Source organism: Eubalaena glacialis, chromosome 5 (genome assembly GCF_028564815.1).
Source record: "Eubalaena glacialis isolate mEubGla1 chromosome 5, mEubGla1.1.hap2.+ XY, whole genome shotgun sequence".
Classification (NCBI taxonomy): domain Eukaryota; kingdom Metazoa; phylum Chordata; class Mammalia; order Artiodactyla; family Balaenidae; genus Eubalaena; species Eubalaena glacialis.
This window is the reverse complement of record NC_083720.1, coordinates 148,986,163-149,006,855: the sequence shown is the minus strand read 5'-3', so window position 1 is coordinate 149,006,855 and position 20,693 is coordinate 148,986,163. Positions and strand designations below refer to the sequence as shown.

Genomic DNA, 20,693 nt, shown 5'->3' with positions numbered 1-20,693 from the left:
TAGAACAAGGGACTGTATAATCGTCCATCAATCAGATATAATGGGCTTTCGTTTCATAAGCGCTTCTATCCCTTTCCCAGCTCTCTTTTATTGTGTGTGTGTGTGTGTGTGTGTGTGTGTGTGTGTGTTTTCTGTACTTATCTTTCTAAAATATTCCTTTGGATGGCAACAAAGAAAAAGAGAAGTTTCTCCCCGGAATCGCTGTGGTGCAGTAGTGCCAGCCTGATTCTAACGACAGCCCACGGTCAATGCTTATTTTCATGTCTGAACGTTGTATATAATGTAATTGTGTTGAGTTTTTTTGTTGTCTTTGTTTTTGTTGCTGTTGTTTTTTACTCTCAGAGTATTTTAGTCAGATAAAACTTTGAAATAAATATATGGTCTTCTCAGCTTGAATGGCAGCTAATGAAGGTTTAATCTCTCTCAATACTGATTCACATTTTGCAGATAATAATACAAATAAAACAAATAGTGTTTTAGGTAATATATTTTAAAATCAGTTTTATAAGTACTTTGACATCAAGCATAATTAATTGGCTCAATATATTACCTTTGAACTTGTTTTTGGCATTTTATCGACTGACCTTTTGCTAAGAATTTTGTCCTAAAACTGAAGACTTTTTATTAAAGAGAAGAGTTCTTCAGACTTTTCAGGGGTAGAGGCACACCTCAGAGGTGTTGTGGGTTCAGTTCCAGACTGTCACAATACAGTGAGTATCACAATACAGCGAGTCACACAAGTTTTCTTGTTTCCCAGTGCATATCAAAGTAATGTTTACACTATACTGTAGTCTATTAAGTGTGCAATATAGCATTATGTCTAAAAAACAATGAACATACTTTAATTAAAAAATACTTTATTCCTAAAAAATGTTAACTATTATCTGAGCCTTCAGTGAGTTTTAATCTTTCTGCAATAGTAACATCAAAGATCACTGATCACAGATCACCATAGAAATATAATAATAATGAAAAAGTGTGAAATATTTCGAGAATTTCCAAAATGTGACTCAGAGATAGGAAGTGAGCAAATGCTTCTGGAAAAATGTTGCCAGTATCGTCACAATCCCTCAATTTGTAAAAATGCAGTATCCGTGAAGTGCAATTAAGTGAAGCACAATAAAATGGTTTGCCTATATATAAATTCCCTAAATTGTATGTAAAATGCTGTGTGTATTTCCTTTTTCTGGGGAGAAGTCTGTAATTTGCATTGGATTCTCAAAGAGGTCTGAGACATTTTCCGGATTAAAAGCCCTTGCTTTAAACTGCTCTCCCTTGAATTGGTTTAATAGTACTGGATGCATCCACTTTTTACAAAATAAGGAAGCCCTGGACCGGGGAAGGATGAGAGGTACATAGAAATCTCTACAGGCTGGAAATGAAACTTGTGGTCTGGGGACTTGACAAGTTTGGGAAATGAAGAATAACTCTGTAACCACAACTGACCAGATTTCCTCATTTGCAGAACCTAGAGTGGGTTCCAATCCCAAATGCTGCTTCTCAGCCTCCTGGGTGGTGGGAGAGAATGCGTGATGCTTGCTTGTGTTGTCATGGAGATGCTCATATAAGAGCATCTTTATAAGAAAAGCAACTGTTCCCATCCTACCAGCCCCACATCTAGTTTTCCTCCATTTTATGAAGAAGTTGCTTTGACCAGGGAAAGCTTTTGGGTGGCTAAGCATCTCCTTTCAGTTCCGAGGACACCAGAATGGTGTGTTCAGGTCCTTGCCAAGGCGTCTGTTTCCTGAAATGATCCCTTAGGTCTGACTGCTGTGTGTGTGGAATTTCTTGGGACACACGTGAAAATTGTTCACATTCTAGAACAGATTCCGCTTTCCCTCCTGGAGCTTAAGAGTGAGAAGTGAATATGAAAGAAGCTCTTATTCAGAAGTTCTTATTTAATAGTCTGTCATTTCCCCCCCCCCCGTCTTTATGGAAATCAAATAAAAATGGGTTGGCCCTGCTTCTTTCTCTATGTCATTCATTCCCAGTTATTAAATTTTTGAAAATAAACACCTTTCTGTGTCACTGTCAATTTCTCTAGCACCATTGAATCCCTGCAAAAGGACACAAATTAAATGGTAAGACAATCTAACATAGCTCCAATAATGTGTTCTTATAAAAACAATGAGGTGAAGTTCAGTTATCCCCATTGAAAATGAAGAAGGAAGGTTTAATAGTCCCATTTAAATATCCCCTTTGTACCAAAGATCATAAAAGCCTTTTGATGCTTGAGCTCAGTGTGACAAAGGGAAAGAGGACGAGGTGAACTGGGGGTTATGTGACAATTTAGAGTGGTGTGGGGTAGATTTGTCTGAGGAAACTGCAAAGACTCAAAGAGTGTAGTGTGAGGAGGGGAGACGGGATGGGACCAGGTGATGAAGAGCCTTGAGTACCAACCCAAAGCGTGGGAATCTGGGGCATGGGATTGATGCGGATGCATTAACACGCGGGGAGAAGTAGAAAATGTTCTTCCCGGATTTCCTTCATGGAATTTGTTTGAAAGAGATTTCTTCACGACTAGTTGGAGTGCAAAGCGAGACACACAGGACGTGAGCCTGGGCTGCTCTCTTTTTTGTGTGTGTGTTAGTTTCTGCTTTATAACAAAGTGAATCAGTTATACATATACATATATCCCCATACCTCTTCCCTCTTGCATCTCCCTCCCTCCCACCCTCCCTATCCCACCCCTCTAGCTGGTCACAAAGCACCGAGCTGATCTCTCTGTGCTATGCAGCTGCTTCCCACTAGCTAGCTATTTTACATTTGGTAGTGTGTATATGTCCATGCCACTCTCTCACTTTGTCCCAGTTTACCCTTCTCCCTCCCTGTGTCCTCAAGTCCATTCTCTAGTAGGTATGGAGGTTCCTTAAAAAACTAAAAATAGAACTACCATATGACCCAGCAATCCCACTACTGGGCATATACCCTGAGAAAACCATAATTCAAAAAGAGTCATGTACCACAATGTTCATTGCAGCTCTATTTACAATAGCCAGGACATGGAAGCAACCTAAGGGTCCATCGACAGATGAATGGATAAAGAAGATGTGGCACATATATACAATGGAATATTACTCAGCCATAAAAAGAAATGAAATTGAGTTATTTGTAGTGAGGTGGATGGACCTAGAGTCTGTCATACAGAATGAAGTAAGTCAGAGAGAGAAAAACCAATACCGTCTGCTAACACATATATATGGAATCTAAAAAAAAAAAAAAAAAAGGTCGTGAAGAACCTGTGGGCAGGACGGGAATATGGGCTGCTCTCTTTGAGGGAGACAACTTGAAGACCTTGTCTGTCCTTCCGAGGAGGTGTGGGGATGGGGGGATGGAGAGAGTCCGGGAGTGGCTGGGGAGAGGGCAGAGCCCCTGGCTTCATGATGAGATTGCTCTCCTGCTATTGCACTCACCAAATGTTGACTGTATTTGGGGACAAACACCTACAAAGTGGCTGATTTTTGAGGTCAGATTTATATGAACAGAAGTGGGATAGCCTGTATGGACAGAGTATGTAAAAAGAGGGAAAATAAGCTGCAGGTACCTGCAGAAAGCAGGAGGAAGATGTGGATCGTCCCAGACCATGGATTTGAAGTTGGGCCAAGTTTAAGCAAGTTTCCCAAGGGTACGGTGGAAAGGATGTTAGGGTTTAGGGCTTAGGGTTTCAGAAAGCCCGTTCTTGTAGCTCTGTGGAGCATGAACTGGAGAGAGGGTGATGAAGCGGCAGCTCGTGATGCCAGTTTTCTCTCCTCTGGATGGACACATGTGCTAACAGGTGGGTCTTATTAACTGTGACTTCTACTTTGGAGAACACATACTCTCATGGGTAAACTCCCCTAACTTCCTGTCTTCAGACTTAATGCATCATACCCTTCTTACTTCCCTTCCTCTTATTTAAGAGGACAAAATGTCCCTCCACGGTCCAAATGAATCATTCCCCATGACCCTTCACCCTTTGATTGTATCTTTTCGTTTATTTTAAACTTCTCTCTCTCTGGATACAGCCCCTTTCCCTTCAATATAAAAATCTGCTTTTATATCTCTCCCAGATTTTATTTTACAGTAGTTTATTATTTTTATTTAACTGCATGTTCATTATAGAAAATGTATAAAATACAGAAAAGTAAATCAGAAATAAAATCATTCATAATCTCATCAGCCATGTGTATCTCAATATTGCGAAGAGGTCAATTCTCTTCCAGTTTCTTTTAAAACTTTGGTTTCAAGAGTGTGACTCTCCTCCACTGGCCCTTTGCCCCCTTCTGGCTGCTGCTGTTAATCTTTCTCTGCTGCCTCTTCTTTTCCACCTTCCCCTTTATCTTGGTCTCCAGGGCTCCATCTTCATTCCCGTTCTCATCACACTTTCTCACTCTTCACTGACTCATCTGGGTCTGAAGCTTCCACTACCAGAAATGTCCTGATGGCTGTTTCTCTCTGCATCCAGACTCAAGCTCCCTGAGACTTACCTCCTGTTCTTGGCTGACCACAGGCATCTCAAGCTCATGTGTCCTGCGTGGACTTCTCATGTTATGTCCCTGGATTTGCTCATCTGCATGTATATTCTTCCCCAGTGAATAATCAGACCCTTCCCCCCGTCACGCAAGGCAGAAAGCTGAGAGCCATCATGGGTGGTTTCCTACACCTCATCCTTCATCTTCGGTCCTTGCAGTAGCTCAGGAGCTAAACCTCACCACATGCCTTCCTCTCCATCCCCTCGGCTACTGCTGTATTGAATCATTTTCTTTCCTAGCTTGCATGTTGTACCTCGCTTGCTCACTCACACGGGCAATGCATCCTCCACACATGGCTGCAGCACAATCTTGCAAAAATACAAATATATTAATTCCTTACTTAATACCCTGAAGTGTCTTTCCATTCCCTTCTGGATAAAATTGAAATTCTTTAGCAAAGCATCCTATATTACCTGACACTTGCTTTCTATTTAACCTCATCTATTATCTGTCTTAACAAGAATATTAATAGCTTTATATGGTTAATTTTATTCTCACAACCTTTCTATGATGGACATCTTATTATTACTTTCATTGTAGGTGAGGATGGGAGATTAAGAAACTTGCCTATGGTCATCCTTCTCTCTGGCAAAGCCAGCTATTTTCAACTTGTGAATTATTCATACCCTATGCATGTAAATGCACTATTTTCTTGCCTAGAATGTCCTCAACTCTCTAGATCTCACTAATCACCATTTATGACCAGTTTCAGTTCCCCCCTCTCCTAGGAAGCATTTCCTAACCATCCAGCAAACACGATCACCCCTACTCTGAACCACAGAGGCGGTATGGGCTACCTAAAACCATAGACCTGGGCATACCGTTGATCTAAGTCTGAATCCCAGGTCCACCGTGTAAAAATTGAGACCTTAAACAGTTTATTTAACCTCCGCTGGCCTCTGTTTACTCACTTCTGACACTATGATAAGAACACCTATTTCATGTTTCTTGGGAGGGTTAAAGGAGGTTAGGTATATAACAAAGCTTGCACCACAGGGCTTGGCACCAGTAAGCAACCAGTGAACTCTGGCTGATTATGGTGGCCACTAACATAATGCAGCTTAGTGTATCATTACTGTAGATGATCTACACCTCTACCAAATTTACTTAATGGTAATCCAGGAGGAAATTTTCCTTTGGACCTCAGTGACCTGATAATCTATGTATTTGCTGAAATATTTCTATTTGTATACTAAGAATTATTTAATTGACCACATTTCTCTCTTTGGTTTGGCTGCTAAACTATTGGAAGCACACAGCTCTTCCCATGTAAACAGCATACAGACCATGGTACGAATCTTCCTTATGTTTGCTTTAGGATTTTACTTCACTCACCTTCTTTTCCTACAACGTCCTTATCCTTTCCCTTATGTTTTGGAATGTATTTCCGAAAGCAGGCTCAAGTTCTTTGTGCATTGTGATGGGGTGCTAATAATCGCTGAAGGCCGTAATAGGAGAGGGCTGAGCTGAAAGGCTTTGTAGACAGACTGACAGGTGAATACCTGATCTGTCAAATCACGATAATGGGAAGAAAATAATGTCAATGCTTCAGTAGTGGATATGATAATCTGTACTATTTTGTATAGATAAAACTCTTTATTGAAATAAGAATGGCAGCTGAAAGGTGCTGAGGTGTGTTTTATCTAATAAACGTGCAACATGAAAATGCTCTGAGCCAGTAAGACCCATGCAGAAACTTCATTACAGCCATATTTGTGTCTCAAAGCTTTGGGAATTGTGAAATGAAAGATGGCTCCCTTTGATGTGATCAACTTTTGAGCAAAAATGTAAGGAGTGGGAAATCACATGACTTTTTGAAAAACTAACTGGAAACCCGCGCCAGCAGTATTGCATGAGTGACTAAGAATTACTTCCAATTATTTACATAATTAAATGTAGCCTGTGAGTTGTATTGCCAAGACTAGGTTAAAAATAAAGTCTTCAAATGTGGTACATATGCACATATGCACATATTCCATTGCATATTCTACTACTCAGCCGTGAAAAAGAATGAAATAATGCCATTTGCAGCAACATGGATAGACCTAGAGATTATCATACTAAGTGAAGTAAGTCAGAAAGAAAAAGACAAACACCATATGATATCACTTATATGTGGAATCGAAAATATGACAAATGAACTCATCTACGAAACAGAAACAGATTCACAGACATAGAGAACAGATTTGTGGTTGCCAAGGGGGAAGGGAGGTGGGGGAGGGAAGGCTTGGGAGTTTGGGATTAGCAGATGCAAATTATAAACAACAAGGTCCTTCTGTACAGCACAGGGAACTATATTCAATATTCTGTGATAAACCATCATGGAAAAGGATATGAAAGAGAATGTATGTATATGAATAACTTCATCACTTTGCTGTACACCTGAAACTAACACAACATTGTAAATCAACTATATTTCAATAAAATAAATTTAAAAAAACAGTCTTCGAATCTTCAAACCTCAGTAAGAATCTTAACCTAACCCAGTTTTCTTGTTAATAGTGGGCTAGCAAGAATAGTAAAATGACCCCTGCTCTTCTTCTATTGAGATTTTCTTTTAAACCAACCTCTCGGGAGCCCAGATCTCTGGGGAGACACCTTCCCCCTTGATGTCAGTATCTGAATTCAAGCGTGATGCTGTCATAGCTTCCCAGGGAATCGTGGAGTTAGCCCAATTACATGGAAAGAACTCTCAAAACTGGGTCTTGACTCTTAAAAAGGGGGGAAATATACAACAGGTGGGTGCTATTAACCCCAGAAAATACTTTGTCTTTTATGTGATTTAATTTCACAAACCATGAAAAAGCTGTTGACTGCAATCAATTTACATAGAAATTAGTTGAAATGTGCCGACATTGTTACCACAGCTCCAAAAATGTAACTGCCTTTGGTAAACAACCTCACATCTCCTGGAAATGCAGAGATAGGGCACAAATGCTATGGGACTAATGTTAACGCTTTAATATACACATTATCCCTCAAGTCAAATTCTTTCACTGTAATGACACGATATCTTATAAAAAAGTAATAGCTTTGTGCATGCAGGGGATGTATTTGACCCTGTGTATTAAAAGAGATGATTGAGATTTAGGGTTTGCAACACTGGAAATGGTTTTCTAGAGGGGAGAAAGCAGTTAAGTGGGTTGCCTTGACAACATGGGTTAGTTGCATCAAGAAATCCATGGCAATGCAGGAGCTTCTGGTATGTCAAGATTGCAAACTATCTCGCAAGTTAGGTTAAAAGAAAACGAATCCCACTGCAAGGCAGTGTTACCTGACCTATGAAATATTAGTTCTCACTTTTTATCATGAACCTTGTTAGAAAATAGATGAAAAATCTAGGTGGGCAAGATAGGACAGGGGGAAGAAAACAGGAAGTACAAGGGTTCTATTAAAGAGTCTTCCCCACTCTCCTCCACGCCCCTGCACCTCCAACAGGGCTCCAGGGGTCCCTGCATGTTCTCTGAAAGTCAATTCTGCTAAGAAAAGGTGTCTCGCCCCGATTCTGTTCATTTGCCCAGCAGTCTCCCACAAAGCTTCTCTGTGGGGAATATCCCATGTCCATATTGCATATTCATAAATAATGAGCGTAATAAGGGTTACCACAACAAAGCTGGTTATTAGTCGAAGCGAAAGCAAAACCTGTTAACACGCATCCTCTCTAGTCCAATTATCCTGGCAGGGCTGAGGAGAGATTTATCCGCAGAGCATCAAGCCTCAAAGACAAAGCCTGTTACTGAAAACAAGCTTGTTTCTTCCCACCCTCCAGCAAGCAACCCTTTCTGGCCCTGTTCTAAGTACACAGTTTTGAGATTCTGCTTCTAAAATCTCCATCAAGCAATTTCGAATGAGGAGCTTGGATTTTCCTTTCATAAAGCCTTTTCTTTAAAAAAAGGTAAGCAGAACTACGCTTTTCTTTGGTTAAACTTCAGTATGAGTTTCGCTTTCAACCTAGTCTAAGGCTATGATTCACCTGATATCATCCGAGATGGGCCCTGAGTATCTGGGCTGCCCTTCCCTTTTGTATTTCCTGGCTTTAGGAGCATGGAAGGGAACGGGGACCAGAGGGACACATATTAGGACAGAGGGACTGCCTCTGTAGTACCCAAGTTGAGACGCACTAGCCCAGACTCCTGCGAGCTTAGAGAGTACGAATAGGCAGGCGTTGGCAGCTCCCACACCTGCAGGGCCAAGGTAACCCAGCAGCGTGAGCCACTGAGCATGAAGGCTAAGAACGGAGACAGTCTTCGTTCCAAGTGGCGTTTGTTTTCTTTCTCCTGCGAAATAGACAGGAAGCCCTGATAGGTGGACCCATCCCCTACAGTAAAGTCCAGTGTTATCACTGGAGGCTTTTTATGTATCTTGGAGGCAAAACCCATCCCTTCAAGCCTATGAACAGCCTAGAGGGTGCCAAAGGATGCCGGGGACACTGCTCTTTAGGTGTATCTTTAAAAGTGACAGGTGAGTGGGCAGAGCGTCAACAGTGACTCACTGGCCAGATACCAGGCAGGAAACTAGGCATGTTATTTGGGAAGCAGGCCAAAGAACGAGCCCTGGACAGCTTCTGATTCAACCTTAAACGTTAGGATTTCTCAATCAAGATAAGAATACAGGGAATGCAAACAAATATTAAGCCATAATTTGTGCTCTTAGCTAAGTCCTTTAACTTCATCAGTCGACAAGCCAACCAATATATCTCCTATGCAAACCCTCTTCTAGGACCACGGGAAGCAGGAATTTCACCCACGAAGACAGGACTCATCTCTCTCCTATGACCTCTTTCCTCAAGGTATCAATAAATGGCCCACCTGTCCTTTGAGCCACTCAATGTGACCACACATGGGTCAGTCTCACATGGGAACTCTTTGGGTGAAATACATGAGTCTATCTTTGTGGTCACATTGAAGAAAACCCCTCTATTTCAGAGCAGAAAGTAGGCATATCTAAATAAAAGCTACAACTGGTGAAAAGCAACAAATATGACACAGAAGGAAATCTTGCCTCCAGGTCCTCATTTTACACAAATGTGTAAGATGTGTAATAATCTTTGGGTCTTGTGTCTTTCTGCCCCTAAAAAAGTAAAAAGATTGCCGATCTTTTTTCTTTAGAGGCCAGGGATTTCGGAGTCCCAGGGGCTACCAGAAGTCAAAGGGGACCGAGAGCAGGAAGGACTCTGAATCCCCTGTCTGTAACTTTTCTCACTAGTCTAAGCAGAGTATTTCAGCTTTTACCCCTTGTTATTCACTCTTTTATTTAACATTTTAATTTTGGAATAATTTCAGATTTATAGAAAAGTTTCAAAGATAATAAAGGCTGTATGTACCCCTCATCCAATTTCCCCTAATGTGAGCATCTTATGTTACTGTAATACATTTGTCAGAGGAAGAAAACAGCACTAGTACATTAATATTAACGAAACTCCAGACTTGTTCGGGTTTCACCAGTTTTCCCACAAATTTCCTTTTAACTTTTAACTAGACACTGTTCCCTGAAGAAAGTTTGGAGACTACTTTTGGAGTTGTAAGCGACAATCTAGTACCTAAGTGAGGCTTTCTCTCTGATGGCATCAGGATGTCTTAAGTTCCAAGTTAGGAATGAATTCTCCTTACGTGACTCCATGCTACAGAAAGCGTGGTCCTACATTGGCATTACCTGCGAGCTTATTAGTTGTGCAGAATCTCATGCTCCACCAAAGCTCACTGAACAATCAAAACTTGATATATTTCTTGAGATTTATTTCCATAAATCTATAGGAAAGTTCATTTTAAAGACCATCTAGAATTTCATCGTATGACAATCTCCTGCTCTGCCCTATTGCACCCTTCTTTTCCCTTATCTAGAGGCAATCACTTAAATGTGGTAGGTGCTGCTTCTTTTTTTCTTCAAATTTAACATATTTTAAAAAATTTATTTTATTGACGTATAGTTGATTTACAATGTTGTGTTAATTTCTGCTGTACAGCAAAGTGATTCGGTTATACATATTCATTCTTTGCATATTCTTTTCCATTACGGTTTATCACAGGATATTGGATTAGTTCCCTGTGCTATACAATAGGACCTTGTTGTTTACCCATTCTATATATACCAGTTTGCATCTGCTGATGCCACACTCCCAATCCATCCCTCCCCTGCCCCCCTCCCCCTTGGCAACCACAAGTCTGTTCTCTATGTCTCTGAGTCTGTTTCTGTTTAGTAGATAAGTTCATTTGTGTCATATGTTAGATTCCACATATGTGATATCATATGATATTTGTCTTTCTCTGTCTGACTTCACTGAGTATGGTCATCTCTAGGTCCATCCATGTTGCTGCAAATGGCATTATTTCATTCTTTTTTGTGGCTGAATAATATTCCATTAGATATATATATACATATATATACACATACATATGTGTGTGTGTGTGTGTGTGTGTGTGTGTATATATATATATATTCTTCCTCATCCATTCTTCTGTTGATGGACACTTAGGTCGTTCCCATGTCTTGGCTATTATGAACAATGTTGCTATGAACATAGGGGTCCATGTATCTTTTTTAATTATAGTTTTCTCAGGGGATATGCCCAGTAGTGGGATTGCTGGGTCATGTGGTAGTTCTATTTTTAGTTTTTTAAGGAACCTCCATACTGTTCTCCATAGTGGCTGCATCAGTTTACATTCCCACCCACAGTTTAGGAAGGTTCCCTTTTCTCCACACCCTCTCCAGCATTCGTTATTTGTAGGTATTTTAACGACGGCCATTCTGATGGTTGTGAGGTGCTATAGTAGGTGCTGCTTCTGATATTTACTTCCCTCATTTTCCGTAATATGCTTCTACTGTTATGACAACTCATTGATATTACACATCACCTATTGATCTCTTATTGTTGTTGTTGAGGATTTAATGCTCAGCCACAGCCCCGCTCACTCGTATTCATCCTCCCAGTATAAGTGTATGGCTAGTTTGATTATATCAATATAAGAAATTATAACTATATAAAATGGTGTTCATTAAAGAAATCGAGTGTTACTTGAGGGCAGTGTTTTTCAAAGTGTCATCTGGGAACCCTTTCAAGAGATCAGTGCGGTCAAAACTATTTAATAATAATTCTCAAAGATCTGTGTATGGTGGGATTCTCCAGAAGCTACATGAAGTATGACACATTCAGCAGACTGAATACGGAAGCAGACGCGAGATTCCAGCTGTCCTCCATTGGACCAGACATTAAAGGGATTAGACATTAGAGAGATTAGCAAAGTGAGAAAGTGCAGCTCTTCTCATTAAATATTTTTTGTTTTGGAAATATAATTTTTCATAAAAATATAGTACTTATCTTAACATGAAATGTTTCTTATTATTTTAAAATAATTTAATAAGTGCATATTTGAACGTTTCTCAGTCTCAGTTCCTAACCTGGTAAATATCGGTAGATATAACCCACATAAACCAAAGCTCTCTGGTGTCTTCAATAACTTGTAAAAGCGTCTTGAGACCAAAATGTTTGAGAATTGCTGCTCTAGAGAAATAATTCACTTTCTTAATAAATTTCTGTTGCATTTTAAAGATAATTCCCTTTTAATTATTTGCTTAAAATGTACCTACTTTAATTTTTTTCTATATCCTTCAATGCATCTATCCAAAGCCCCTTAATCTTACTTCTGAAGCAAGTCAGATATCCTACCAAACTGAGTTTTCCACTGACCTCTGACCCTGAGGCTTCTGTCCTCTTCTGCATTCTGAACACGTCACTGTCTTGCTGGACGTATTTCTTTCGCTCCTCTGCACCCTCCCCGGGGGCAGTCCCTTCCAAATAGTTGAGAAATGCTGAGTGCCCAGACCTTGTTCTGAGAGCGTCTTTGCTTCTCTGCTGTGTTGCTTCCTGCGCTTTTCCAATCTTAACTTTTTCCCGTGTCAAGTCCCTTATTTTGCTTAAGGATTCCCTTGAAAAGTTTCCTAAGAGGCCATGGGATGTAAATTTTTAGAATCCTTGCATTGTCTGAAAATCTTCATTCTACTCTTACATTTTGTTGGTATATTTGCTAAGTATTAAAATCGTGGTTGAACATTCCTTTAGAATATGCCAGTGCTTACTAAACCACCTCTTTATCACCAAATTACGGTAATAATTATCACCATAATTCTGATTACAATGGAATTCATTAGAAGCCTTTTGAAAGCTTCCTGAATTTACTCTTCATTTTTATTTATTCTTGGTCTTCGGAGTTTTACAGTAGCAAACACTTATCTAAGTATTTCTTCATTTGTGCTGGATAATCATGCCCTTCATTTTTCGGAAGCACTCTTGCATTATTTCTATGATGATTTTCTCTGCCTTTTTGTCTATTCTACGACTTAAAAAATTGTTTTACTCTTTTTATCCTTTTATTTTAGTTTCTGGAATATTTGTTCAACTTTCTTTTTCAAGTCTTTCATTGAATGCTTTTTATTAGCTACTTGACGTCTAAGGGAAAAATTTTTACTTTTTTTAATTGATGGGTGCCTAAAACATAAATATACAATTTAATCAATTAAGATTTCTTTGTCAAGTTCTGATAGTAATGCTATGGCAGCTTCCTGAGAAATGCTGGAAACGTCATTCTTGCCCTCCCCACTGGACGTGTTTAAATAACACTGGTGTTATGTAAGTTACAGGCCCTGACATCCTCCAATTTCCACAAACATCAAACTGTTGATAAATGCTGGCCCGTGAGGGGCAGGAATTCTTCAGTTGTCATGACTTTGGTTGGACTGTTCTTTGAGCTAAACTCAAGGGGTAAGTTGGGAGGTTAATTTCTGCTATTTCCTCAAAGTCACCTGACAACTCTCTGTGATTCAGAAATTTGGACGAGGAGATGCCCAAAGGGAGGACAGAAAATGTAGGCTGTGAGGAAAGGTGGGTGGTTATTTTTCTTACAGAAACAGATTAATCCCTGAGCTTGGTCTCTTTCAACCCAAGTCCACCCATTAAAGGTATCTGGAATGCTTGGTGACATCAGGGCTTGGACACAGACCTTCCTCAAGAACTGTGTGTCTAAGGCAGAAGAAGACCAGTGCCGGCCAGCCTTCCCCTGCCAGGGCACCCAGAGGAAGAGATACGTATCTAGGCTGTTGGGATCATCTTCCCCAGGTAAGGCAAACAGTTGTACAAATTGGTCTATGAATGTCTCAGGGAACTGTGCCGAAGAAAGACCAGAGACTCCAGACATGTTTCTCGGGCATCATAATGCTAAGAATTCCACTATGAATGCCAAGAGGAGGCACCTCTGCTCAGGGTTGCTCAGTGCCAGAGGCTCAGGTGAATCAGGTGCAGAAGCATCGGGACCCCCAGGACAAATGTTTGCAGCAGTGGTGGGTACGGGGTCTCCCCTTCACTGAAATGGTATGGTTTGATGCTCCTGGCAAAGCCTGTTGCTGAGTTTTTCCACTGCTGTTTCTTCTACTTGACACCCAGGTTCTTTTCTTTCTTTTTTTTTTTTTTTTAATAAATTTATTTTATTTATTTTTTTTAGCTGTGTTGGGTCTTCGCCTCCGCGTGAGGGCTCTCTCCAGTTGCGGCGAGCGGGGGCCACTCTTCATCGCGGTGCGCGGGCCACTCACCATCGCGGCCTCTCTTGTTGCGGAGCACAGGCTCCAGACGCGCAGGCTCAGTAGCTGTGGCTCATGGGCCCAGTTGCTCCGCGGCATGTGGGATCCTCCCGGACCAGGGCTCGAACCCGTGTCCCCTGCACTGGCAGGCAGATTCTCAACCACTGCGCCACCAGGGAAGCCCGACACCCCGGTTCTTGAACCAAATCATTGGTACTAGCTCATCAAAGCTAGGGGTTGAAGTCAAGCACCGAATCTGTGTCTATGATCTTTTGGAACCCACCGTCCTACACCCTAAGCTGTTCCAGGCTAGGCTGCGTGGCTTCAGCGAGCGTGCCATGGCTTTGCTGATCCCTGGGAAATGCCACTGTCAATCAGGGGGCCACTCCCGAGTCACGCTGTAGTGTCTCCGTTTACCCTGTGTCCTCTTACCTCTTTTATATTTTTGAATTCTAAATAGAATTACATTAAAAAAGGAGGGGAGTTCTACTGCTTTAAACAGCTTTGGAAATCAGTTACAATTTCAAAAGACACTTCTTACTTAAAAATTCTAGGACCCTAAACAAGGCTGAGAAGTTGAAATTAAAGTCACTTAAAATTTACATATACTAATAGTTAATATTTATTCTCATCATGTTCCAGATGCAGTGCTGAGTGCTTTTCATGTATTATCTCATTCAGACCGCCTAACAACCATATCGGGTGGTATACACTTTTATTATCTCCATTTTACACATGAGGAAATACAGGCATGGAGAAATTGAGTAACTTGCCCAAAGCTCTAAAGCTACAATGACTCCTTTCAAGGTGCAAACACTGGCGGGCTGACTCCAGAGCTCAAGCCCTAATCATTACACAGTCAGGTAGAAAAAAATAAAAATAACCACGCTATTGGGTTACTTTGTATCAGAAGTTTTTAAAAGAAATATTTCAATGCATCAATAAAAATGATTAACAACTACGTCAGGTGTTCATATGCAAATGACTGCCCAGTACACTTAGCGGTCACCCTTTAGAAAGTAAACACGAAATAAATTTTGGTCAAATATGCCAGGCAAGGCTAATTATTTTCTTGAACATTTTTATGAACTCCTTAGAAGTTTTCAGTATGTTAATGATTTTCCTGCCTTCACCTTGCTTACATTATTAATTTGCTCAGCAAATTCTTTATAGATAAACTAAGCTGCAAACATAAACCAACATAATTCTTATGTGGATGACTAAACACCCCGAATCACTGAACAAATTAATCAATGCATGTACCCCTATAATCATCCAATGCTTTAGAAATAGTTCTTTGAAAATGTGCATGCTACTCTCTTAATGGCCTTCCAGTGAATTCAATGCTGAACGCTGATTTAGTAAGAGTGCAAAAGTGAATTTGTTAGAGCATCAGGTGATGGGAGACTGGGGAAGGTAATAACACCGCCACTTTGTGGAACTTTACTGCTGACAAAGGACTTGTACTTACATCATTTTATTCCTCGGTATAAACTGAAAAGTTGGTAAAGTAGATATCAATATTATTGCCACCGTTCCTCCTTCCTCCTTTAATTTGATAGATCCCATCTCAGGTCACAGGATGCACCTACAGCCACAGGGTGGCTACACTGGGGGTGTGACTTTCGCTGTCCTGCACACTCAGCCCAGGTTCTTTTCACTGCATCATGCCCTACTCCATTGGGGAGATATTTGCAAAGATAGATAGGCATTTCTACCCTGCAGAGGTCATAGACTCTTGGTCTGGGGGCTCAATCTAGCCTTCAGATCTGTTTTGCTTTGCCCGAATAGATTTTGAGTTTGATTAGTTATGATTGTTTTTAAAAAATCAAAAGAGATTTAAGCTAAATCCAGAATTGTGGCTTCATCGGGAAAAGTAGTTGACTTGGCAACAATCAACTACTGTTGATTGCTCTGTTTAGAGTAGGCATGTCTATTTCAGAGTGCCACAGTCTCTGCCACTCCTTATCACAGGACCGGTATTGGCTTATTTGCCATTTATCCTCCTACAACCAGGCTGCTTCATTCATTTATCTTACCTGCCTGGCTCCCAATAGAAAGTGAATTCTCTGTGGGACTGAGCAGCTTTCCACAGACATGGGGTAATTTTTCTCAGCCAACTTGGGCAGGGTTGTCTTTGTGTATCTTCCCAGCTTTGGTTCCTCACTCACTCAACGACCTTTTCATTTAATTTTCTTTATTAAATTGTTCTGCTAATGGAACAGAGAGGTAGTTGTGAAATTGAGGATTCACAATACCTAAAAAGTCCCATAAACTTCCTTTTGATTATAATGTAATAGCTGGAATTTTATTAACCCTGCCCAGAGTTACTAAAAATATCTCCCATATAGTTTTTAAGTCTACTTCAAAATATTTTGACTAACTCATTTTCAAACTCTCAGCCTTCATCCCCACTTCACAAGAATGTAAATTCTCTGGGATCAGAGGACTTTGCTTGTTCATCACTCTAATCTTACTACCAGGGACAGTGATTGGCACATAGTAGATGCTCAGTAAATGTTTGTTGACTGACTGAATGAAAGTGGGAGCAGTGAATCAGGACTGGGCATTCCTGGAACCCTCTCAGTGTGGTCCTTCAGACACAGTTGGCCCTTATCTATGGTGTGGTCTTATTTATGCAGAGAGTCTAGTAGGAGATTATCAGTCTCTTGGGAGATAAGTCATTTCCTGGAGGCAGAAAAGATCTAGCTCAAAAATTTGTTAGCTTTGCTTATTGGTAGAAAGACTTCATCAAAATATCAACTTTTGCATTAAACTGGCTCTACGTTTACAGAAACACTAGCCTTCAAGAAAACAGAATCTTTCTTGGATTCAACTAACCCTTCAGTCTACACTGGTTTTCTTGGTTGTGCAAAGAGAAGATGACTTTCAGCCCAGCCTGCCTCTTTTCTTAGGGCCAGGAGTCTTCCATGTAGCGGAAGCTTGCTGTCAAGAACCATTTGAATTTGCTTGACTTTTTTTTAGTTTTTAATGACCTGTTTACATCTTATAAGAAAAAAGACTTCCTGGAAAGCAATTTGTAATATGTAATCAATACTGAGATGCTAAAATGTTTATGCCAATGTTCTATATCTGACATATATATATATAAAATAGATCTGTACAAGAGTGGTACACTTTGGTATACATAAACCATAACCTTAATTTAAAAGAAACATATGTGCCTACAAATGAAAATGGATAAAAATGTTAATTAAAAAAAAAAAAAAAAAAAGAAGAGTGTGGCCTGGACCCTCTAGCTTCCAGTCACCTCCCAGGACACCTCGGGTACTCAGCCGCCCCATACACTCCCCTTTCCTCTCTCTGCTTCTTTCTTTCTCCTCTTCCCTCTCCCTTTCTTCTTCCCTGTCTTCCTTTAGTCATGCTTTTCACTGGCTTTCTTTTTTGAATGTGGAGAGAGTGTGTCTTGTTTTTCCCACCATGGTTTGCTCTAAAGGGTAACAAGGTTGAGAAAGCACACACATTACTTCTTCAGGACTTGAACTTGGACTCTATTACTCAGCATCCTGTCCTGTACAACCTGAGCTACTGTGGGTGTGAAGTTTTTCTTCTGAACATTTAAAATTCATTTAATGCGAGGTCCCTTCCTCCCTCCCTCCCTCCCCCCTTCCCTTCCTCCCTCCCTTCCTTCCTTCCTTTCTTCCTTCCTTCCTTCTTTTCTTCCTTCCTTCCTTCCTTCCTTTCTCTCTCTCTTTCAGATTCCTCACTTTGCTTTTTTGTGAAATCACAGAATTTTATGTCGGAAAAAGCTTAAAAGATAATCTTGTCCAGACTCTTCATTTTACAGATGAAGAAACTGAGGCAAAGGTCAGAGGGATTAAGTTTCAGAACCAGAATTAAAATCTGATCTTCTGGGACTTCCCTGGTGGTCCAGTGGTAAAGAATCCACCTTACGATGCAGGGGACACCGGTTCGATCCCTGGTCAGGGAACTAAAAGATCCTGCATGCCGCGGGGCAACTAAGCCCCATGTGCCACAACTACTGAGCTCCCGCACCTGAATTAGAGCCCACATGCCACAAACTACATGAAGCCTGCGTGCCACAGCTAGAGAAGAGAACACCCGCACTCCACAACCAGAGAGAAGCGCACACACCACAACGAAGAGCCCCATGCGCCACAACGAAGACCCAACGCAGCCAAAAATAAATAAAATAAATAGAAAAGTAGTAAGTAAATCTTTAAAAAAAGAATCACATGTTTAAAAAAATCTGATCTTCTGACTTGTAGCTCTTTCCTTTACTATTTGAATGGATTATTTGTCTTTTAAAATTTACTGTAACTCCTCTCTGTATATCTCAGTTAAAAGAGGATTTAAACGTATGACTCATTCCTGACTGTAGGGGTCTCTGTGTTTTGGGAGTGGAGTGTGAGGTCCCCTGGAGGAAGATCCCTATGATGCTAGCGCTCTTGTCTTCCAGGGAAACCTCTTCCCTTTGCTTCAGGTCTCCGTGTGGAGGGACCTCCCTTAGGGGAGAATAGCTTGCCCCTCAGAGAGAACGGGAAAGAGAATGGGGTACGGATTGCCCAACCTCTCTGCCTCCTGACCCACTTTCCCCACTTTTTATAAAATGTTTCACGCTGTACATTTCACAGGGGCAGGTCCTGCCATATCTGGCGGGGTAAATCAGCCTAATTTGGGGCAAAGCGTTCATATGCAGGGTGACAGCATGGTATGAAGAGGCTGTGGTGTATCTATGTGGGAAGCAAGAAAGAGGAGCCGCTTGATGGTACCAGGGAGGCAAGAGTAGAAAATCGGAAGGAAGCTGGCTTGTGAGGGATTGGTCCTCTTTTAGAGTGAAATCTTCCAGCCATTGACCTCATGATAATGTTCATAGCATCACACACGCATGTTGATGGGCTAGGTGGGGCTCGACACCATCCTCCCAGATAGATCGTATCAAAGTCTCCCTCATTTCTCTCTTACTTGTCAATCCAATAGAAAAGGAATCTGACTTGGTTTAAATAGTTTTTCAAAAGGCCATGTTGATTCCCAGTGCCTTATGTTTCAAAATATTAAACCAAAAATATAGGGAAAATTTTTTCTTATGTTTTATGCCAAGATTTGAGCAATGAATTAAGAAAAAAATCCCAGCCAAGAGAGAAATGTTTAGTTGGAGGAAAATTTAAATATGAAAGTAATTGGATAATCATTCCACCATCTTAAGAAAAATGAAAGTGCAAGACAAATATAAATATACCTCTTTCCGAGAAACACAAATACCGTATGCTAACACATATATATGGAATCTAAAAAAAGAAATGGTTCTGATGAACCTAGGGGCAGGACAGGAATAAAGACAGATGCAGACATAAAGAATGGACTTGAGGACACAGGGAGGGAGAAGGGTAAGCTGGGACGAAGTGAGAGAGTAGCATGGACATATATACACTACCAAACATAAAACCGAGAGCTAGTGGGAAGCAGGCACATAACACAGGGAGATCAGCTCGGTGCTTTGTGACCACCTAGAGGGGTGGGATAGGGAGGGTGGGAGGGAGACGCAAGAAGGAGGGGATACGGGGATATAAGTATACTTATAGCTGATTCACTTTGTTATACAGCACAAACTAACACAACAATGTAAAGCAATTATACTCCAATAAAAGATGTTAAAAAAATATATACATACCTCTTTCCCATAAAAAACCCTCTGTCATAAGATGATGCTTTGGGGAAAGCTTTATTTGTAACTGTGTGTGTGTGTGTGTGTGTGCAGATGTGCATCTGCTTTTGCACATTCTAATTTGATGCTTTTATGCTTTCCATATGGATCATTGCAACACTGATTCCATCATTTTAACCATAGTTTACATTTCAAATATCAAAATACACAGTATATAAAAGAAGTTCCATTCTGTGTGTCCCTTATCCTTGGCAAAAGAAAACTAGATTCTCCCAAGCGGGGGGCACTGTGTCCAGTGAAAGACTTCAGTAAAGAATATAATGTAAGTTAAGTGTTTCTTTTCATATCTAGAATACTAACACCAGGTAACGTTCTAACCAACCCAGTGAAGTTATATTCTTCAAGGGATAATGTTCAAAGAGAGAAACTGAACTAAATTAGTATACAATTGGGACTTCTAATAAGGAAGTACTGAAGAGAAATGTTCCAGCCAACAATGATCATTCAGGGATAGTTTACTTATGTCTCCTTTGGGAGACCTAGCAAATCCTGCTCTGTTTTCCCAGATGTTCAACTGGTAACTAATACCTTCTTGATTACCCCAGGTTATGGGAAGCATGGGGAACAAAAGAGAAGAGACATTTTGCTATGTGTCTATAGTTACTGCAAAAAAAAACCCCTCTTGATATGATGGTCTCAGAATAAAGACCAAATATACGGTGGCTTGCTCTCTCCGAATGACCGTTCCCATTCCCACAGAAAATTCTTGATTCCCACATCACTACCCACCAACTACCATGCTTTTCAAATTTATTACACCTTATTGTAAGTTATTCATCCTTTTCCATCCTTCTTGCAGGGGACTCTAGGCCCTCTGAGAGCAGGGGTTTTCTATCTGGTTCTCTGCTGAGCACCACTGAGACGTGGTAGATCCTACAGGGAGTTGAGTGAATGAGTGAACTGGGCCC

General features: G+C 40.7%; 1 protein-coding gene across 2 annotated transcripts in view; it reads right to left on the bottom strand.

The window, feature by feature from the left end:
- Window positions 1-20,693, bottom strand: part of MARCHF1 (membrane associated ring-CH-type finger 1) — a 332,745-nt gene that overhangs the window by 29,731 nt on the left and 282,321 nt on the right. The gene's annotated exons all lie outside the window — the stretch shown is intronic.